The 20,760-nt window shown below is 43.7% G+C and overlaps 1 protein-coding gene across 1 annotated transcript in view; it reads right to left on the bottom strand.

Annotated features, from left to right (window-relative positions):
• The window catches only part of si:ch73-264p11.1 (uncharacterized protein LOC100000923 homolog), a 66,739-nt gene extending 49,023 nt beyond the window's left edge, over nucleotides 1–17,716 (bottom strand). The window contains exon 1 of the mRNA XM_043701065.1: nucleotides 17,632–17,716. The gene's annotated coding sequence lies outside the window, so the exon portion shown is untranslated. The remainder of the gene's footprint in view (nucleotides 1–17,631) is intronic.
• Between the last annotated feature and the right edge of the window lie 3,044 nt (nucleotides 17,717–20,760).

Here is a 20,760-nt window from a genome sequence, read left to right as displayed (position 1 = left end):
GCAGAAAACGGCGGCGTCATCCATGTACAGGGAGGCCTTAACCTGCAGGCCCCCACTGCCAGGAATAGTCACCCCTCTCAGGCTCGCATCCATCCTGATGGACTCGGCAAATGGCTGTATGCAGCACACAAACAAGGCAGGAGAGAGGGGGCAGCCCTGCCTGACTCCAGATCTCATTGGGAAGCTATCTGATTCCCACCCATTGGTTGAGACTGCACTGACAATGTTGGTGTAGAGCATTCTGATCCAATTGCAGATTCCCTCCCCAAAGCCCATTTTGGAGAGAACATCTCTCATATACCTGTGTGATATCCTGTTTCAGGCTTTCTCCTGGTCCAGGCTGATCAGGCAGGTGTCCAACCCTCTGTCCTGCACGTAGGCGATCGTATCCCTGAGGAGTGAGAGACTCTCAGCGATCTTCCTGCCCGGCACAGCACAGGTTTGGTCAGGGTGAATCACCGACCCCAGAGCAGACCTGACCCGGTTGGCGATTACCTTTGACAGAATTTTGTAATCCGCATTCAACAGTGAGATTGGTCTCCAATTTTTGAGTTCCTCCCTCTCCCCCTTCCACTTTTAGACGAGGGTGATGATGCCTTTCCTCATGGATTCACTCATGGTACCTGCCTGAAGCATACTGACATACACCTCCAGCAGGTCCTGGCCAATCAAGTCTCACAGAGCAGAATAGAGCTCGACTGGTAAGCCGTCGTTTCTGGGAGTTTTATTCTTTTCGAAGGACTCGAGGGCCTTGGTCAGCTCATCCAGAGATGGCGGCTGGTCCAGCCTCGCGCGTGTTTTGTGTCTAAGACCTCCGTGATAGAGGACAGGAATGACTGGGAGGCCGCGCTGTCGGTCGGCTTCGCGTCATACAGACTGGCATAGAAGGATTTACTGATCCTCATGACGTCAGCCTGAGATGACGTTATCGAGCCATCTTCTTCCTTCAGGCTGCTGAGCACGGACCTCTCTTTGTGCACCTTCTGGAAGAAGAAACGTGAGCACGTCTTGTCCTGCTCCACCGAGCGGACCCTGGACCGGAAAATTATCTTGGAAGCCTCCGAGGCAAAGAGCGAGGCTTGCTGGCCCTTCACTCCTGGAGGACCTCTGTGACATCGACCCCCAATGTCTGCAGCAGGTGCAAGTTCCTCATATTTTCCTGGAGCTGGGACAGTTTTTCCCGCCCGCTGAACACCTTTGAGGATGAAGAACCTCTTGATGTTCCCTTTTACTGTTTCCCACCAGTCCGCTGGGGACTCAAAGAGGGCCTTCACGGTTCTCCAACCTGCATAGTCACTCTTGAGCTCCTCAATGTTCCTGGGGTCAACAGCTTTGTGTTCAGCTTCCACGTTCCCTTACTAGCCCGCTGCTCGTCGTGTAAGTGACAGTCGGCCAGCAGGAGGCAGTGGTCAGAGAAGAACACCGGCTTGACGTCGGTGGATCTGACCGAGATCGTTCGGGACACAAACAGGTAATCTATCATTGAGCGGATAGACCCGTCTGCCCGTGACCAGGTGTATCGATGCTGCGCTCCGTCTGCAGGGGTGCTGAAGACATCGTGCAGCTTGGCATCTTTTACCGTGTCCATCAGGGCTCTGGACGTGGCGTCCAGTTTACTGTCCCCCCCGCCGGATCGTCCATCTGCATCAATGATACAGTTGAAGTCTCCAGCCAGAATGACCGGCCTGGACGTAGTCAGCAATAGTAGAAGCTGCTGCAGGACGGCCAACCGTTCCCTCTTACCCACTGGGGCGTACACATTAATCAGTCTCAGGAGAGCATTCCTGTACATGACGTCGGTGACAAGGAAGCACCCGCCCACCACCTCATTAACCTCGGAGATGGTGACGTTGCCTCCTCGCAACAGGGTACCCAGGCCGGGGGCGCGGCTATCATTGCCCCCCGACCAAACTGACGGTCCATGGGCCCACAAGCTCGACCATCTCCTGTAGCTGCTGAGGTGCGGTATCCCACATTCCTGCAGAAACAGGACATCGGCTTTAACGTTGGCTAGTAGGGCCATTGTAGATACACATTGCGTAACCGATTTGATGCTACGCACATTGATGTTGGCAATTCTTATCCCCATTTTAACAGTTTACAAATATACCAGTGTCCATTTGCTGCTGGTCTTGCCTCTCTGGCGTAGCTGTGTGCAGTCCCGTGGTGACAGCAAACTGCTGGACCCTCCCAGGGCTGAGGTAGCTGTCCAGCTCCACGCTGGGGCCATTTCCCCGCTCTGGTGTCTTCGGGTCGGGCCCAGGGTCCGCATGGTCCAGTTCTCCATCTGACAGCGGGGCTGTCACAGGACCGCTGCTCTCAGTTACAGGGAGCTGTGGACCGGTGGGTACCTCTTGGTTCTCACCAGCTTGGGGGAGGCCTTTACCCATCCCCGCAGAGGGATTGTCTTTTCCTGTTTGGGCGGTGCTGCCCTCCTTTTTCCCCGCGGCGCTCTGTCTCTTCCTCTGGTGACGACCCTCCTTGCGCCGTCCTCACCATCGGAAGAGCTGCCTGTATCCTCGTCGTGTAGGTGTCACTTCCCCCTTCACTGGGTGGCTTTGTGGGCCTTGTGAGGTTTCCTCTTCCTACGTTTGACAGTAATCCAATCCTCTACCTCCTTTGTTCCCTCCTCTTCCATTTCCTCCGTCTGTCTTGAAGGAGCTTGGATCGGCTGCTGCACCTCCCCGCCGTCTGCTGTCTGCTCCGCTACAGCCTGCCCTTCCTTCTGGGTGCCTCCAGACACCGTTCCCGTGCTGTTTTGTGGCATCTTGCTGGTCTTAGGCGGTCCACGGCTCGTGTTGCCACCTCCGGCCATCTGTGCGTAGGTGGCGGCCACTCGTCTTGGGCAGGCCTTGTACATGTGGCCCGCCTCTCCACACAGATTACAGTTCTTGGCCTCCTTACATTCCTTGGTCGGGTGGCCTTCCTGCTTGCAGTTTCGACAGACGGTCACCTTACAATCCGCCGCCATGTGGCCTGACCTCCCGCAGGTTCGGCACACGTTCGGCTGCCCTGCGTATGTCAGGTAACCTCTGCTTCCTCCGATGGCAAAGCTGGAGGGTGGGTGGAGAATGTTCCCACAGGCATTGACCCTCAGGGTTACCCTGACTTGTCGTTTGCTGATCCAGATCCCGAAAGGATCGACCACATCGGTACTCTCTCCCTCGACCTGGACGTATCTTCTCAGGAAGGTCAGAACATCCGCTGCTGGGACGTGAGAGTTGTACATATGGATTGTTACAACCCGACTCCTCTGCGCAGGAAGCACACACAACAGGACTGCCGGAAGCCTTGGTTATCCAGCCTTGGTTCAAACATAGATCAAAAAGCTGAACTGTGGTGAGATGAGAATGACTACCCTTGACATCAATGTAGCATTTGACTGAGGGTGATATCAAGCAACCTTAACAAAACTAGAAGCAAAGTGAACCACGATTAAATTTCTCCATTGACTAGAGTCATACCTACTGCAAAGTAAGATGGTTGTAGTCATTGGAGGTCAATCAGTTCAGTCCAAGGACATCATTGCATAGGATCTTGAGGGTACTCTCCTTGGCCCAATCACCTCTCGCTTCATCAAGTGGCCTTCTCTCCATCATAAAGATGGAAATGGGAATTTTCACTGAATAATGCACAACATTCAGCAACCTGTACCCATATGCAACAAGACATTGACAACATCCAGGTTTGGGCTGATAACTGGCAAGTAACATTCACGCCACAAAAGTATCAGGCAATGACCACTTGCAATAGGAGACATCTTGTTACAACATCTATCCTATTCACCTTGATGTTCAACAGCATTAGCACTGCTGAATCCCCTGATATCAACCATTGACCAGAACTGAACTGAACTAGCCACATGTATATATTATAGCCGCATTATACATCGAAGGCTAGAAAATCTGGGTCGAGTAACTCATCTCATGTCTCCCCAAAGCATGTCCATAATCATCAAGGTACAAATGAGGTATGTAATGGAATAGACTCTACTCACCTGAATGAGAGCAGTTCTAACAATACTTAAGAATCGAAATATCACCCAAGACAAAGCATCTCCCTTGTTTGCTACCATTGTCATGACTTTTAATATGTATTTCCTTCACTTCTAGTACACTGTAGCAGGAGCAAATACCATCTTTAAATGCAATGCAGCAATTCACCAAGACTCCTTTGATACCACCTTCAAAACCCATGACCTTTACCACTCAGAAAAACAGATGCAGGAGTTTCACAGAAATACCACCACCTGCAAGTTTCCCAATAAGCCACACACCATCCTGACTTGGAACTTTCTCACCATTCCTTCAGTGTTGCTGGGTCAAAGTTGTGTAAATTCCTTTCAAATAGCACTATTGGTGTATCTATGTTAAATGGACTGCAGTAATTCAAGAAGGTAGCTCACCACCACCTTGTCAAGGACAGTTAGGGATGAGCAATGTTCACTGAGAGAGTAACACCCATAACGTAACAGTTACCTGTTACAGGCAGAAGAGCAAAACAATATAAATAACTCAATTAATTTCTTCGTCTTGCTTATGCTGCACACTAAATCTTAAATTTATTACCTGATCAGTGATGAAAATAGTTTAATATAATGTCCACAAACTGAACTTTTAGTTACTTCTGCTTTCTTTGAGAAATGATCAGGGAACATCAGCAAATATTCTGCTTATTTAGTGAGTTTTGTTTTCAATTTTATTTTGTTGTAAAGGTTCTGAATTCTTATTTGTGGGCTATAGTTCTATTGATGCTGACCATCTCCCAGTGCGTTGCGTGTCCATCATGTGTAACTCCAGTTCACTACTTCAACATAATGAACTTCACAATCAAACTAGATCCAATCTTTGCCCTCTTTTAAATATTCATTTATGGGATGAGGGTGTTGCTGGCTAGCATTGATTGATGATGTCTAATTGCCAAGAGGGAGTTAAGAGTCAACCACATTGCCTGTGGGTCTGGAGTCACTTGCAGGCACACCAGTGAAAGATGGTAGTTTTTAGTGAATGAATTGGGTTTTTCCTGACAATTGACAATGGATTCATAGTCATCAGTAAATTTTTAATTCCAGATTTGACTGAATTCAAATTCCACCATCTATCGTGGTGGGATTCAAACCCAGTTCCCCAGAACATTAAGCGGGTTTCTGGATGAACAGTCTAGCACTAACATGACTAGGCCTACGCCTCCCCAGTTTGATGGCAATAAAGTCAAAAATATGATCCACTCACCCACAATCATGCACAGATTCACTAGCAGCGTATTTGCATGCTACCAAAATTAGCCCAAGACCCAATTTTCTTTTTTCTAATTGACAGGTGCCAAAAGATTGTGTGGTCCTTCAGAGTGGACAAGGGATTTCTGTTATTACATTAGCCATATATTTGTGTTATCCATGGATGTTCCGTGCCCTTATCCCCTGCTGATAATAAGGATTTGGATTACAATTCTACCCCCAAAAGTTTCACAGCATAGCTGTTTTGATATCCTGTTAAAAATCATAGAACACCAGGTTATAGTCCAACAAACCTTCGCAGTGCTGCTCCTTCATCAGGTATCTCGTGAGGCAGAATACATAAGACACAGAATTTATAATTAAAAGATCAAAGTGTCATACAACTGATACGATGTATTAGATAAACCTGGATGACTATTCAATCTTTAATCACTTAGAATGAGGATGCAAGTCTGTCTGTATCCCAACCTGGAGTCAGACTGATTTTATTTCCAAAATAGGAATTTATAAAATGTCATGTTGACTGACTGCCTAGGGATTGTGTACTTTTTGAACAAAATAGAATATATCTGCAAAAACAAATCTGCAAATGCAAATTCATCCCATTGATGTTTGTGTGTGTGTGTGTGCATGTCCGTGTGTGTGTGTGAGCATGCTTGAGAGAGTGTGTGCATGAGTGTGACAGAGTATATGCCTATAAGAGGGTTTGCGCATGAGTGAGAGTTTGTGTGTGTGTTAGAGAGACAGCATGTGGATGAGAGTGGGTCTATGTGCGAATTAGTGTATATGTGTACTGGTGTGTGAGTGTGTACAGTGTGGTGGGGTCATCTGTGACATGAACTCATGAACATCCCTGTCTGGCGATTGTTGCGCAGTGTCCATTAATCCATTGTTGTAGCATCTAGGTAGTTTTGCCAGTATACCATGCCTTTGGACATAGTTGCCTGCAACATATGATAGACAACATTGTCTATCCCCTCCCAGTGGGGGATCACTTCAGCGGTCAAGGACATTCAGCCTTGGATCTTTAGGTGAACATCCTCCAAGGGAGACATAGGGATTCGAACATAGAAGAATACAGAGCAGTACTGATAGCCTGGCCCTCGATGTTGTGCCGATCCAAGCCCACCTAACCTATACTAACCCACTATCCTCCATATACCTATCCAATGCCCGCTTAAATGCCCATAAAGAGGGAGAGTCCACCACTGCTACTGGCAGGGCATTCCATGAACCTACGACTCGCTGAGTGAAGAACCTACCCCAACTTCAGTCCTATATCTACCCCCCCCACCTTAATTTATAGCTATGCCCTCTTGTAATACCCGACTCCATACGCGGGAAAAGGTTCACACTGTCAACCCTATCTAACCCCCTAATCATCTTGTACACCTCAATCAAGTCACCCCTAAACCTTCTTTTCTCTAATGAAAACAGCCCCAAGTGTCTCAGTCTTTCCTCATACGATCTTCCTTCCATACCAGGCAACATCCTGGTAAACCTCCTCTGCACCCGTTCCAGTGCCTCCACATCCTTCCTATAGTATGGCAACCAAAACTGCACACAATATTCCAGATGCGGCCGCACCAGAGTCTTATACAACTGCATCATGACAGCTCCCTCACACGACCCTTTCCTCCCTGCCTGATGGGTACATACTTATCAAGAACACTCAATAGTTGCTCCTTGAACAAGCTCCACATATCAATTACGCCCTTGCCTTGAAGCTTACTTTTCCAAGCCACACATCCTTAACCACCATTCTACCCAACCACCACTCTGTGAAATGAACTGAAGTCTGAAATCTCCAATTAATCTTCGGTCATTCTCCTTAAAATTATATGCACATATGATAGTCATTTCTGCCATGGGAAAAACAAATCACTCACTATTCACTCTATGTATACCTTTCATCATCTTGTTCACCTCTGACAAATTGCTTCTCACCCTTCTTCCCTCCAATGAGAAAAAAGACTTAGCTCCCTTTAGCTTTCTTCATAAGAAGTGTAATCTCGTCCATGCAGCATACTGGTAAATCTCCTCTGTACCCTCTCTAAGTCTTCCACATCCTTCCAGTAATGTGAGGAACAAAACTGAATGCAATATTCTTACTGTGGTCTACCAGGGCTCCATCGAGCTGCAGCAAAACCTCATGGTTCTTAACAGCAGTCTCTCAGCTAATGACAGCCAACCTCTCACCTTGGATGGCAACTTTGAGTGATTTATGGACGTGGATTCCAAGATCTATCTGTTCCTACATACTACCAAAAATTCTGCCCTTAAACTTGTTTTCTGCTTCCAAATGAATCACGTCACACTTTCCCAGATTAATTTTCATCTGCCACTTATCAGCCCATTCTGCATCCTACCAATGTACTGTTGCAACCTGCAACAGCACTCCACACTATCCACCACTACGCTAGTATTTGAGTCATGAGCAAATTTACTAAACTACTCTTCCACATCCACATTCAAGTCATTAAAAAAAACACGAAGAGCAGAAGTCCCGGAACAGATCCCTATGGAACACCACTGGTCACCGAGCTCCAGGCTGAATGCTTTCCATCTACTATCACCCTCAGTCTTCTATTGGCAAGGCAATTCTGTATCCAGACAGCCATAGTTTCCTTTATCCCATGCCTCCTTAATTTCCGAATGATCCATCAACGTGCTTTGTCACATCCTGAATAATTCCATAGGCAGACTTGGAGGGTTGTGTTGGTACATGGAGCATACAGGGTTAGACAGGACTGTCGGTGTTTACAGCGATAAACGAAGTTAGTATCTACTGGAGAATTTAGTGATTGTGGTGTAAGGGACTGAAGAAGCTGACAGAGATAGGGAGCGTTCTAACAGGGGTAGATAGGGTGGTAGAGGTTTACAGAATCATAGAGATGTACAGCATGGAAACAGACCCTTTGGTCCAACCCGTCCATGCGGGAAAGATATCCCAACCCAATCTAGTCCCACCTGCCAGCACCCAGCCCATTCTTATTCATATACCCAACTATATGGCTCCTAAATGTTGCAATTGTTCCAGCCGCTGCCACTTCCTCTGGCAGCTCATTCCATACCCATATCACCTTCTTAAATTAGATTAGATTACATTACAGTGTGGAAACAGGCCCTTCGGCCCAACAAGTCCACACCGACCTGCCGAAGCGTAACCCACCCATATCCCTACATTTATCCCTTACCCAGCACTACGGGCAATTTAGCATGGCCAATTCACCTAACCTGCACATATGTGTGAAAAGGTTGCCCCATAGGTCTCTTTTATATCTGTCCCTGTCACCATAAACCTTTTCCCTTTAGTTCCGGACTCCCTGACATCAGGGAAAAGACTTTGCCTATTTACTCTATCCATGCCTCTCATACTTTTGTAAACCTCTATGAGGTCACCCCTCAGCCTCCGATGTTCCAGGGAGAACAGCCCCAGCCTGTTCAGCCTTGCCCTATTGCTCAAATTCTCCAACGCTGGCAAGATCCTTGTAATGTCCAATGACAGGAAAGCAGTCACAGTTCTGGCCTTGCTACTCACATTCTCACCATGATTTTCTGGACAGAGAGGGAGGTGCAGATGAGCCTCACATCTTTTGAAGTTCTTGAGTAGGGAATTAATGCATAGTAATAGTTCCATCTCATCAACATAACAGGCATTGGGAGAAGACTGTTTCCAGTATACAGCCTGGCAGGATGAACTGTGCAGACTGCTGGGCAGTGACATGTTGAGATATGGGGCTTGCCTCCATCATATGTTCCCTATACCAATAGGAAATGTACCCTGACAGTTTTGCCAAATGCAATCAACTTTCTCTACTGCTTTCCTGGAGGGAAATGCCAGTAAAGTAATATATGGAAATAAACCCAGACATACTGGAGCTCCATTTTGAAATGTACAAACAAGTCAGATGAGAGTGTCATTTGCACGTTTCCAACACCACCCACTCAGTCCCCTTTCTGGGACCTGCCATCACAGTCCCAATAAGATCTCAAGACTTGCCCAGATTTACATATATCTGTGGTTCCCCGTCCCTGTTCCTGTGAAACCAGCACTAGCCATTGATACTAGCAAGTGACACAATTGCTGGACTCAGATTGTCCAGAAGCTCAGTGAGCCAATATTTCCTCCTGGACACCCCCATAATAATAAAAGGGGAAGATGATGGCTTAGCCGTAGTGTTGCTGTAAGAATCCAGACACACAGATAATGTGCTTTGGATGCTGGTCCAAATCACACAAGGTGACATTTGAAATCAGTGAATAAAAATTCTGGACTGAAAAGTGTATTCGTGACCATGAAACCATATTCAATTGTCATTTTGGGCAGTTGTGGTGCAGGATTAGTATCTCTCTCTCTCTCTAGGCCAGAATGTCTGGATTCAAGTCCCACTTGCTTTAGATATGGGCCATAGCATGTGTGAACAGGTTGAATGAAAATCTAGATTCTAATTAAAAAACTATCTCCTAAAAAAAAGTAAACTACTGCCTGCTGGCCAGGCATAGACAGCCCCTTCCATGAGATTTATGTCAGGTTTTGTTTAATAATGTAGAGTCTAGCCCAGAATGTTTCCAGTGCAATGAGGAAGGAAAGAATGCTGGATCTAGTTCTAAGAAATGAAATGGGATAACTGCAGTATTCTTCAGTGGGAGAGCATTTGGGGAATGAAGATTATCACAAAAACTGGCTTAGGATTAATGGAAAAGTAAAAGGTAAAACAGGCATAAAAATATTGAACAAGTGGAAGGCTAATTCAGTTTATGGAAAAGATAATTGGCTCGTTGGATTGGAACCAAAAACTGGAATGTAAAGCAGACATTGCACAAAGAAGATATGGTTCAGTTACATACAAGCATACAAATAAGAAACAAGAGTAAACCACTTGTGCCTGTTGAAGCTATCTGGGCCGAGTTCACCACTATGTAACTGTTTCCAATCTTGAATGGTACAGTTACCATACCAGGTAGTGATACATCCAGACAGAATGCTCTCGATGGCCACCTATAAAAGTTAGCAAGGGTATTTGCCATCATGCTAAATTTTCTCAGCTGCCTGAGGAAGAAGCGACGTTGTTGGGCCTTTGTAACCAGTGCGTCCACATGAAGAGTCCAAGAAAGCTTGTTGTTGATGACCACTCCCAGGAGCTTGACATTCTCCACTTGTTCCACCTTTGTGCTGTTAATGTGTAGAGAGGCATGAGTAACATCCCGCCAAAAGTCAGTAATGAGTTCCTTGGTTTTGATGGCATTGATAGTGAGGTCGTTCTCAGTGCACCATTTTTCCAGGTCTTCCACCTCCTGTCCGTAGTCTGTTTTGTCGCCATCTGAGATTCAACCGACTATGGTGGTGTCATCAGCGAACTTGTAAATGGCATTAGTCTGGTATTTGGCGACGCTGTCATGGGTATACAGTGAGTGCAATAGGGGGCTGAGTACGCACCCTTGGGTGGCTGCAGTGTTGAGTGTTAGTGAGGATAAAATATTGTCCCCAATCTTCAGTGATTGTGGCCTGTGGGTCAGGAGACTGAGGATTCAGTTGCAGAGAGTGGGGCTTAGTCCAAAATCACTAAGTTTAGTAATCAGTCTTGAGGGGATGATAGTGTTGAAGGCTGTAGTCAATGAGTAGGATTCTTATGTAGCTATTCTTGGTGCCAAAATGTTCTAGGGAGGAGTGAAGGGCAAGTGATTTGGCATCTAACGTAGATCTGATGGTCCACTAAGCAAATTGGAGTGGGTCAAGAGTAGTGGGGAGGCTGGAGTTGATTAATGCCATGACCAGCCTTTCGAAGCACTTCATGACCACTGAAGTTAGAGCCACTGGGCCGTAGTCATTGAGACATGCTGCATGAGCCTTCTTTGGCACAGGGATGATGATGGCCCTCTTGAAACAACCAGGGATAGTGGACTACTGCAGGGAGAGGTTGAACATGTCTGAGAAGACCTCTGCCAGTTGATCTGCACATGCTCTGAGTGCACAGCCTGGTACTCTGTTTGGTCCCATCGCTTTCTTTGGATTCACACGAAGGAAAACTGATCTGACCTCTGATGCGGTGACGGTTGGGGTAGGTTTGTCAGGACTTGTCAGAATAAGTGTTATCTCTCCACCGAAAGTGTGCTCAAAGCAAGCATGGAAGGCGTTGAGATGGTCTGGGAGGTATGTGTCATCAGCTGCTATCTTGCACTGTCTCCTTCCTCTGTTGCATTTTCCCCGATTTGTGATTCACCACAACTTCCCAAATTTTGGCCATTACCTTCACAATTTAGTTTAAATCACACTCTGTATGACTGGTTATGCAGTTCACAAACACACCTGTCCCTATATGGTTCAGGTATAGACTGTGCCACCAGGACAGATCCCACTTCTCCCAGTATTGGTACTGGTGCCTGATGGACCACTGTGCACTTTCCCACTCCAGTCTTTTAGTTGCGCTTTCTTTGAACGTGGTTCAGGTAAGAACCCAAAGATTCAATGAACCTTTGAGCTTCTGCTTCTTAATTTGATGCCTCGTTCCTCATATTGGCTGTGCAGAAACACTTTTCTTGATCTGTCTATATTGGTGCCTAAGTGGACCACAAAATCTGGATCCTCCTGTTTCCACCCCCACCCCCCTTCCCCCCCAGAGCAAATATCCTGGATTCTTTAAATGTATAGAAAAGAGTGATCAAACTGAACATAAGTGCCTTAGAGAATGAGGCCTTGGAAATAATAATCATAGAATCCTAATGTCCTAATGTGTGGAAACAGGCCATTCAGCCCATTGAGTCCACACTGAACCTCTGAAGAGCATCCCACTTCCCCAGCCTACACTTATAACTCTGCATTTTCCATGGCTAATGCACCTAGCCTGCACATCCCTCGACTCTATTGGCAATTTAGCATGACCAATCCACCTGCACATCTTTGGACTGTGGGAGAAAAGCGGAGCACTCTTAGAAAGCCCGCACATACATAGGGAGAATGTTCAACCTCCACACAGATTTTCATCTGAAGGTGGAATTGAACCCAGGTCCCCTGTGAGACAGTAGGGCTAACCACTGAGCCACCATACCATTCCAATGCACTGTGATAATTTTGAGAATCTTCAACCTTCATATAATCTGGGACAATTACACTGGCAAGAGTGATATTCGAAGAGGAGTTTAGAGAATGTTTTTGTCAGTGTTTCTTCAGACAACACATTGTGCAACTGGCAAGGGACATACCGATCTAAATTGACCATATGCAATGAAGCTGAGTGAAAGAGTAATGTCACACTAAGAGATCCTCCCAGGAAATAATGTGGAACCAGAAAATGGCAGACAAGTTAAATAAAAACTTTGCATCATTCTTCATTGTAGAAGACAGTAATAACATTCCAAAAAGATTAAATAATCAAGAGACAAAAGGGCAAAAAGAAATAAGTGCCAAAATATTCACTGGAGGGAAAGGGAAATGAATGGGGCTTAAAGCCAAGAAGCCCTTGGACCTGATGGGATGCTTCCCAGGACTTTATAGGGTATAGCCACAGAGAACGTGGATACACTGACAGTAATCTTCCAACAATTCTTAGATCCTGGAAAGTCCTGGAAGCTGCCAGTTCACTTATCATTCATCTTTGGAATTAGGTGTTAAGAGTCTAATATGAAGGATATAATAGAAGATAATCTAGAAATACATAATAAAGCAGAGTCAGCATAGCTTCATGTTGGAGATATCATGCTAGAGCAAAGATTTAAGAGTTCTTTGAGATATCAAACAGGATAGATAAAGGGGAATCTGTAGATGTAATTTTGGATTTCCAAAAAGTGCTTTGGAAAAGTGTACCAACATCAGGCTATCTAAATAGACGATTGGTTAACTAATAGAAGGCAGAGAGTTAGATAATAGAGACATTTTCAGGATGACAAGAGGTCATTGCTGATGAAACAATTGTTACAATATGTACTAATGATGTGGATCAGGGAGGTTCATGTATGAAAGTCACTTTTGTAGATGATACAAAAATAGGTGGAAAGGCAAATGGTGAAGATGACAGAAGAGAGTCCACAAAAAGGATATTGACAGGTTAAGTGACCTGATGAAGGAATGGCACTCCAAAAGCTAGTGCTTCCAATTAAACCTGTTGGACTATAACCTGGTGTTGTGTGATTTTTATCTTTGATTCAAGACTGATCATCTACCTCAACAGCACTTTCCACACTATTCTTATATCCCTTAATAGCCTATCAATCTCAGTTTTAGATATATTCAATGATTGAACCTCCACAGCCCCATGAAGTAGAGAATTCCAGAGATTCGCCATTTTCTGAGTGAAGAAAATCCTCTCGACATCACTCTTAAATGGTCTGCTCCTTTCTCTGAGATTGTGTCTCTTGGTTCCAGACCTCCTCTAACAGGAACATTAATGGGACTGTTTACAAAAGCAATGCAGGTGATGTTGTGCACGTGCACTTATACATGACAAATTTGACAAATTATCATATGAAAGAATTTATAGAAAAATTAAAGCCCGTGTTACAAATGGGATATACACATCTTGGCTACAAAATTTGATAAGTGACAAAATGCAAAGTGTACTGGTGATCAAGTGGTAGGACAGGTACCACTTGTATTGTAGTTTTTTTTAATTGATATTTTTATTGAAAATTTAACATGTTTTTACACGTTTACAAAAGAAAACTAAAAAAAACCCCAAATATAAACATTGATATACAGTTAAATCTTAAATAAATAATAACCAAAATCTATCAAACAAGAAAAAAGAAATACCAAGAGAAAAAAAAGACAAAACTCAACTAACTACTCATCTAACTTACAACTGACCAGAGTGTATCATTAAAATTCTTACATTATTCAAGAGAAAAAAAAAACCCAATGGATAACACATAAATTGAGCAGTGATATACATGCTCGGAATGTGTTAACATCAGATCACAACAAAACCCGTATTCATGTGGGATTCCTCTCCCAAGGGGCCCCGGACCAGCCACGTTCACCCTCTCAATTAAATAAAGGCCCTTGTAGGATGACCGAGATATCTGTATTTGTGTAATTCAAGAAGGGCTGCCATATTTTATGGAGTAATTTGGTTTTTCTCCTGGTGCACTATATTTGTAAGGAAGTCAGGGGGAGTATATTCCATAATTATTCTGTGCCAACTCGAATGTCCATGAGGGCCCTCAGCCACCCAGTTTACCAAAATGTTTTTCCTTGCATAGAAAGAGAGAATGGAAAATAATCTCTTCCCTGTCGTAATTTCAGGTGTTCTTTATCCAATAAATGTGTCCAATAGGAGAGCTATATCAATCCTTTCTTTCTTGGGGTTTGATAAGATTCTCCACCATTTGATTGGTGAATTATTCCCCATGACATTCCAGGTGCATCATTTAATCGACCGATTATCCATAATCACCGGGCAAGTCCGAGACCCCCCGGGAGAAGAAACCCTATCCAAAATATCCCGAGCATAGAGCATATAAAATTCACAAAAATAAAAGCTCTTTAATACATTCAGATCAATATAATAAGAAGACTATTTCTAAATAAAAAAATATAAAACGTATTTAAATGGAGATCTTCCCCCTTATTCCCAGGGGGCATCACTTCCTTTCCAAAAAACCCATTATAACCTCTCCCAACCAGTGCCCCGCCCTTGATCCAGGCACCCTCCGATAGGATAAAGAAAATTCAAGTATACTGCTGAACTAGAACTAACAGTGAGTACCCTATCCTCCACCCCCCCCCCAAGCCACACCAACATCTGGATATATTTGGTAATGTTAATACCATATATGAACATATATGACTATAAAATTACAGTCTCAGCAAAGAATAATTAAATATAGTAATACAAAATAACAGGGGAAAACAACCCCGCTCCCAAGGACAAAGATAAAATAGGATAAGGTAGCCACCTTCCCCCCATCTACATTAACTAGACCCCCTGGCCTATATATATATATATATATAAAAAAAGGGGGAAAGAAAATTGCTAAGTAAAGAATAAATAAATAAACCCTTCTTCCCACCCCTGGAGATAATATTAAACAGTAAGGTAATGAAAGGAAAAAAAAGGGGGATAAACCCGGGTGGGGGTAGGGCAAAACAACGTCAATTAACTCTTATAATTTATCTAAGAGAGTCCAAAAGTTCCTTGGCCTTCTCCGGTGATCCGAAGTTATACACGGACCCTTCGTGGCTCAAGCATAGCTGGGTAGCGCAAGGAGTAGTGAATGTTTAAATCCCTTAAGCCTTCTTCACTTCATCAAACGCCTTCCTCTTTCGGACCAGAGCTGGGGAAAAGTCCTGAAATAACATAATCTTGGATCCTTTATACGTTATGGCTTGGGGAACTTTTCCAAGATTTCTGGAGGCTTCCAAAAGCATCTGCCTCTCCTTATAGCTCTGCAGCCGGAATAGGCCAGGCGGGGGTGCTGGTTCAAGCCGGGCCCGCGTATTGCAACCCGGTAGGCCCATTCCACCCTTACCTGGCCTGATCCAGCCTCCATATTTAAAAGCTGTGGAAGCCACTGTTCAAGGAACGCTGTAAGCTGGCCTTCTTCTTCCCGTTCAGGAAGACCCAGCAAACAAATATTTTTCGACAACCTCGATTCTCGAGGTCGTCAATGTGATTCTCTAAGGTCTAGACTTGCGATTCGAGAGTCCGGACCCGATCCACGGCCGATTCTGCGATGGCCTTGGAGGTCGTGGCCTTTAGCTCCGCCCTTCCGACTCGGCACTCAATTTCTTCGATGTCTTGGCCGTGTTTTTGTAGCGCGGCCGAGAATGAATTCCATCGACTTCGGGACTCTTCAATGAAAGCATCGATCTTCGCATCAAGTTTAGAGATTATTTCCACGAGGCTCACCACTGTAGGTAAGTCCCCGGGGCAGCTGCGGACACCTCTGCTGCAGCTGGAGAGGGTGGGGGAGGGGCTCCTGCCTGCTGAGAGCTGCAGGCTCCTTTCCCCCTAGTCATTTTTACAAGAGACTGAATTGTTTAAATTTAGTACTGAACCGCTAATTACATTAAGTAAAAACTATTTTAAATTATTTGGTGAGTGTGGTGGAGGCGGGTGGCCCACTTTGCCTAGGTCTTGGGAGGAGCACTATAGACTCAGACTTGCTGAGTCGCTGCCATCTTGGATCTCTGTAGTTTTTTTAAAATGGGAAAGTACACAGTGATGTTCCCTCATTGGCAATATTAGGACTTCTGTAATTCTTGACCTCTACTTATGATCTGGACTTGGAAGCATAGGACATAATTTCAAAATCGGGTGATGAGTGTAAACAGAGAAATGCAGTAAACAGTGAAGACGATATCAAGTTTTAGGAAGAAATAGACTGGTAAAATGAGCAAATATATGACCAATTAAATTTTTTTGCAAACAACTGTGAAATGTACATTTTTCTATGAATAAGGAGGAGGCAATATTAACTACAGTACAATTTTAAGGGAGAAGCAGTAACATTGCAATTGTAAGTACACAAATCTCTGTATGTGGAAGGCCAAGTTGAGAGACTACTGAAATGGGAGATTCAGAATCTTGACCCAGCAACAATTAGGGATGATGACATAGTTCCAAGTCAGGATACTGTATGATTTGGAGAGGATCTTGCAAGTCGTGGTGTTCTTATACACCTGTACTCTTGCTCTTCTCAGTAGTCAAAGTTCAAGAGTTGGAGGCTGCCACCAAAGAAGGTTTGATGAGTCACTGCCATGCATCTTAAAAATGGTGCATACAGCAAGTACATTATGACAGCAGCAGAAGGAATATATGTTAACTGAATTAGCTGCCAAGGGGGATTTGTTCTCAGATCTCTGGATCATTAGTCCAGGCTTCTGGACTACTAATTCTGTAACACACAATATTACTGCACTATGCATCCCAACCAATTTGATCACTCTCTCCACTCTCTAAATAACCAGGTCAATGTGCATGATACTATCAGTCATTTGTTTCATTACTCTCAATATTAACGTTACAGTGTTTACTGCTCTTATAAATGAGAAAATAACAATATTAATGTTGTAAGCATATCAACATTTTGCTAGAAACATTGTTACACTAAGATTACAAGTGGATGCTGTTTTCACTAAAAGGCTGTCTTTTATCACATAGCCTGTTCAAAGCTTTTGTCTTGTCAGGAAATTCTCATCACGTTACTACTATAGTGTGTAGATCTAACTACATGAAGATGCATGATAAATTCTACATCAAGGAACTAGCTAGATTGTATAAACTATTTCAGCTGCTTGAGAAACAAAGTTTGCAAGATAATAGCCATCATGAATAATTTAAATATTTTAGTACAAATATATATACAGAAATGTCGTGCAATTTAGTTTACGGCTTTTGTCCCTTTCATAACTTTACTAAGTGTAATCATATATTATTGTCATTTTGCAAACTTACCTTGGCTTCTGTGGAATGTAATCTTACTTTTGTTTGAAAATATCAATACAAATTTGTAGAGAAATCAGCGGTTATATTCCTTTCATACAGCATAGACCATTTCTGTGGAAAACGCTTTGATGAAATGTTGTTGGTCAAACGTGAATTGAAAAAAATGTTGCATTAGTGATGCGATGCTTCACCAGATTGGTGACTTGAAAACCACAGGATCTATTACAGCAGCTTTTAATGATGTAAAGTAACAGTTTCCAATGCATATACATTTTATGCAGTAATTCTAAATTGCATAGAAGATAGTAAACTTAGCATAACATGTGAAATTGACAGTCTAATAAAATATGTGGTCTAAGTAGGAAAATGTCAGTGACTGAAGGACAAGTCCAGTTAATTTCACACTCTTAAACTGTATAAGTTTCACGTGGCTAGAGTTTTCTCTAAGGGTCAGGCATTACTCATTTGTTTGTACCCTAGTGTCTGAGTGAGAGGATTGTAAGTCACAGTGACACTTTAAAACTTTGATCTCAAAACCTAAGTTGACATTGACTACAATGCTGCACTATCAGGGTGCTTTCGTACAAAGTATTAGTGCAGGGCCCATCTGCCCTCCAGTAGACATAAAGAATCCAATGACGCTATTTCAAAGAAGAAGTGAGTTGCCTCCAGTATTTTGATTGTTACATTAAAAGAGATGAACTGATGATTCAGATATTGCTGCTTCATCTCAGTTTAAGGGGATATAATGGCCTAATGGTGTTGTCACTGGTCTAGTAATCCAGAGACCCAGGAAATATATGGGAACCTGAATTCAATAGAAATCTAGAATTAAAAATACATGGAATTATTGTCAATTGTTGGAAAAACCCAACTACTTCACTCATGCCATTCAGGGAAGGAAATTGCCAAACAGATCTGGTCTGGTCTACATGTGACTCCATAACTACAGCAATGTGGTGGACTCTTAACTGCTCTCTGAAATGACTCAGCAAGCCACTCTGCTGATCAACCACTAGAAAGTTTAAAGAAAGGAATTAAACAAGATGGATCGCCTGACATCCCCCAGGGAGAAAGTGAGGACTACAGATGCTTGTGAGCCTCATTCCTGATGAAGGGCTTTTGCCCAAAACGTCAATTCTCCTGCTCCTCAGATTCTGCCTGACCTGCTGTGCTTTTCCAGCACCACACTCATCCCCCAGGGAGAGGCATTGGCCTAATGGTATTATTGCTGGACTGTTAATCCACAGACCCAGATAATGTTCTGGAGACCTGGGTTTGAATCCCAACATGACAGATGGTAGAATTTGAATTCAATCAAGAAATATTCTGGAATAAAGAGTTTAATAATGACCATGAATCCATTGTCAATTGTTGGGAAAAACCCATCTGGTTCACCAATTTATTTTAGGGAAGGAACTGCTTACCTGGTCTGGCCTACATGTGATTCCAGACCTACAGCAATGTGGTTGACTCTTAACTGCCCTCTGGGCAATTGAGGACAGGCAATAAACACTGTCTAACCAGCAATGTCCTTATCCCATGAATGAATAAAGAAGAATCAACATTGACTATGGTATGGGGAAACACAACGCGGAAAAAAAACAGTCCTGCAAAATCCTCCTTACTAACTGAACCCACAAGAAATAGGAACAGGAGTAGGCCATTTGGCCCCTCGATCCTGCTCTGCCATTTAATAGGATCATGGTTGATCCAACACACCTCACAACCACCTTAATGCCCTTTCCCCATAGCCCTTGATTCCTCGACTAATCAAGAATCTATCTATCTCAACTTTAAATGAGAACAAGGACTCAGTCCCTACAGGTGTCTGGAGCAAGGTGTCTCAAAATCTCCTCATCTCAGTGTTAAATTGGCGCTCCTTAATTCTGAGACTATGCCCTCTGTTCTAGACTGTCTTATGTGTGGAAACATCCTCTCAGCATTTGTCCTGCATGCTCACTAAAAATCCAGAATGTTTAAATTAGATCACCTCTCATTCTTCTAAATTCTAATGAGTTGAGTCCTAACTTGTTTAATCTATGCTCAAAATCAGTCCCTCCATACAGGGATTAAAGTGTAGTGAGTATCCTCTGAACAGTTTCCAATGAACTAATATCTTTTCTTAAATAAAGGGACCAAAACTGTTCACAGTACCAGTCTCTGTTGGGCACAGCAATATTTTGTACAGTTGCAATAAGACTTCCCTAGTTTTATAATTTAACCCCTTTGAAATAGAGGCAAACATTCCACTAATTTTCCTGATTACCTGATGAACCTCTGCGCTAGCTTTCCGTGTTTCGTGCACAATTACTCCTAAGTCTCTTTGTGTTGCAGCTTTCTGCAGTTTTTTTGCTATTTAAATAATATTTTGTTCCTTTCCAAAATGATTAACTAAACATTTTCTCATGTTATATTCTATTTGCCAACTTTTTGCCCACTTACATATCCTAGCAACACCTCTCAGTAAACTGCTTGTATCCATCTCACAAACTGCCTTTCCAACTATTTTTGAGCTATCTGTCTCTAAATTAATGACCTTTTTGAAGGTCATTAATATATACTGTATAGTGCAGTCCCATCACTGATCTCTGTGGAATCTCACTGGTCACAGGTCACCAACTTGAAAAAGAACCCCTTATCTACACTTGCTATTTCCTGCCATTAGCCAATTATCGTATCCATACCAATGAGAACAGACCCAAATCTCTCAGCCTTTCCTTATACGACCTTCCCTCCAGACCAGGCAACATCCTGGTAAATCTCCTCTGCACCTTTTCCAATGCTTCCACATCCTTCCTGTAATGGGGTGACCAGAACTGTACACAATATTCCAAGTGCGGCCGCATTAGCGTTTTGTATAGGGGCAGCATGACATTACGGCTCTGGAACTCAATCCCTCTACCAATAAAACATAACACACATCTTATGCCTTCTTAACAGCACTATCAACCTCTGTGGCAACATTCAGGTATTTATGTACACGGACTCCAAGATCACTCTGCACATCCACACTACCAAGAATCTTTCCATTGACCCAGTACTCTGCCTTCCTGTTATTCTTCCCAAAGTGAATCACCTCACATTTATCTGCATTGAACTCCATTTGCCACCTTCAGCTCAATTCTGCAATTTATG

The sequence above is a fragment of the Chiloscyllium plagiosum genome, chromosome 12 (assembly GCF_004010195.1).
Source record: "Chiloscyllium plagiosum isolate BGI_BamShark_2017 chromosome 12, ASM401019v2, whole genome shotgun sequence".
Taxonomy (NCBI): Eukaryota; Metazoa; Chordata; class Chondrichthyes; order Orectolobiformes; family Hemiscylliidae; genus Chiloscyllium; species Chiloscyllium plagiosum.
This window is presented reverse-complemented; position numbering and strand designations above follow the sequence as displayed.